We start from the raw sequence: 2824 nt of genomic DNA, 5'->3' as shown, positions 1-2824 counted from the left end.
CGAAGAGCCGGCAGTTATCTAAGTATGTCCCTACCATAAAGATTTTCGCGCGCAAAATTTTCTTCACACGCTTATTTCCCTTGTTTGGTTGTAAATTTAATATGACAAAGATCATAAAGCTGTAAAAGGAACTCAACATATTTGATGCCGACATTAAACTTGCACATAAATGACAGGTACCTAAGTGCATATGAATATCGGCATTCATATTCATTTAATTTACATGTGTTTATTTTATGTATCGATGTTTAATAAATATATTTTTATAACTAATGATGAAGAAATATGAGAGGCATAAAGTACAAATGAAACTTATTTTATTTATAATATTTATTTATTGTCAGATGTAAGACATTGTTCCGTGTATGTAAAATTTGTAGACACAGATGTTTCATAAGTGTACCTATTATATAATAAACGTAGACTAGGCCTATTGAAATTAAATCTACTTACAAATGTGTTTTAAAATTCCGACGTTAAGGTCGGAAAATTGAAACTTCAAGTAAGTACACCAATCTTCGTACTTTTGTTCCAACTAATTATAGACATGAACCGATTTTTAGTTAATTACTTCTTTATCGCACGAGCGTTTTATATTGCATGTTGACTGGGTTTTAATCTCTTTTTCGAACAATTTAAAACATTCTCAAGGCCAATAAATAAATATGAAAGTTGCCCTTCTTTCACGTCAAAACGATTGAGGTTTTTTTTGGTGTGAAGACTGAAGATACCACACCATATGATATCTTGAGAGCTGGAATGTTAATAGGATAATTGTATATAATATTGGCCCAGACAAAGCCGCGGGCAATAGCTTGTTTTGAAAAAGCTGAAAGAAACCCATTTTTGAAGATTCGGCTATGATTTTACGATCGGCCACCTGCCTAACGTTAGCACTGTTTGGTAATTTGTCCTGTGCCTTAATTATGTAAATTTGGCACTCTATATATTAATATACTCACTGACTGCCAAATTTACATAATTAAGGCACAGATAATTCTGTGGCCGAGACATTGAACAGTAGCCCTTATCCAAGGCCGGGTAGTGTACATAGAGCACAATTTCGTTTGTTCAGCCAATATAGAGTGACTGTACACACTACACAGATAGTCAATATAATTATAAATGGAAGCAATATTGCCTAAAATCTGTATGTCTATCGGTCACGCTAACACGGCAAAAATTTTAAATAGATACTTATAGATTATAATATAACGTAGATATAATAAACCTAAGCTAATAAATGTAAGCTTTTACATTTGACCGCGGGCAGAGCTACAGGCAACAGCTAATATATTACTATTATTTGTAAATAGTTATCGTTATTTCTAAAAAGATACACCTCACTTAGATTTTATGATTTTTAAATTGTCTTGGGTTCTTACTTACAGAAAATTAAAAAAAAAAGTTTTTCGAACAAAACGATGTGATAAATAAAATTATTGGACACCTATTAGTTATTTCGTTACAGGATTTAAATTTCTAGGAGTATTTGATTATAGTTTGTATTAACTACGTACTTTTCCGAAATTCCCACGAGAGCAAAGCCCCGGGGCGCAGCTAGTTATATGCCAGCTCCACACACTGTCGCCGAACTAAGACACATGCAGTCGCGAATGCGTGAATAATGTCCCACTATTGGACAAAGAAATTACAAAAAAAAATCTTTTCTTTAAAAATAAATTACCAAGTACCCAGCTGTTCCGTAAAACCATCTATTTTTCCTGTTAGAAGCGACACATCTGACTGTACAGTTTGGACAGTGGCCAAGTAGTCATAGTGTCTTATAAATAAAATACTATGTCTCGGTCGTTGTGCCATTTCATCTGTTTGTATACAAAGTCGATCAAAGTCCAAACTTAAATAGACTATTAGTTAAAATGGAATGAAACTACTTAGAAATCTCCTATGATACTAATAGTTAGGCTTAATACATGAATTATAAAGTCAACACTCTAAATCAACAGGACATCTGTTTTATGAACGCTTTCCCGGTTCCATCTTCCGTCATCCATCCAGACATGAAATATCGAAGCCCAGAGTCCGCTTACCTACTTTTTCTTCTCTAGTTCCCGAGGTCTTCGGCGTCCTTAACAGTCAACAAACCATCGGCACTGATAACGGCTCAGAACTTCTTAGATTTGCCCCTTCTATCAAGATTTGCCCTTCTATCAAGATCTGCCGTACATTTTAAGCAATAGGGTAGTCAGATAGGTACTATTTATTTCCGTGTGTCAAAAAATAAAAAAAACATGTGGGGCTTGTATGAAAGTGAAAGCACGTGTGACGTCACAAATTTTGGAGTAAAAAAGCGTTTTAATTATACTTTTATGAGATCAAAAATATACTTAACGTTAGTATACATAAAATTGATCAATTAAAGTGACATTTGATTATCGTGTTTCATTTCATATGTGAATGCATTTATAAGCACACTTTATTTTATACACAGGCAACTATCCTTTTTGTCGCTGCCTCAATTTAAAGCAATATCACCACCGCTTAAAGATGCATGCTAAACAAAAATAACCGGTATAAAAACGGAATACCATGCACGTGCCGTGCACTTTCATGTCATGCAGCAAGATATATCTTTATATTCAAATGCCGAATGCGATAATAGAATTATCAAAACTGTTAGTTGAGATCAAATAACAGAAAAAAGAGATTGCATTCATATCATATGACAATGATGTCACAAAAGTATATTGCGGATAAAAGTCCGTTTATCGTAAGTAAATACGTATATAAGACAAGCCATGGGGTGGCTTCGTGCATTGGTAGTGACTAATTTACTTAATTCATTACTGGACAGGGCATAGTT

This window comes from Plodia interpunctella, chromosome 6 (assembly GCF_027563975.2).
Source record: "Plodia interpunctella isolate USDA-ARS_2022_Savannah chromosome 6, ilPloInte3.2, whole genome shotgun sequence".
Classification (NCBI taxonomy): Eukaryota; Metazoa; Arthropoda; class Insecta; order Lepidoptera; family Pyralidae; genus Plodia; species Plodia interpunctella.
Note: the sequence above shows the minus strand (reverse complement) of the source record.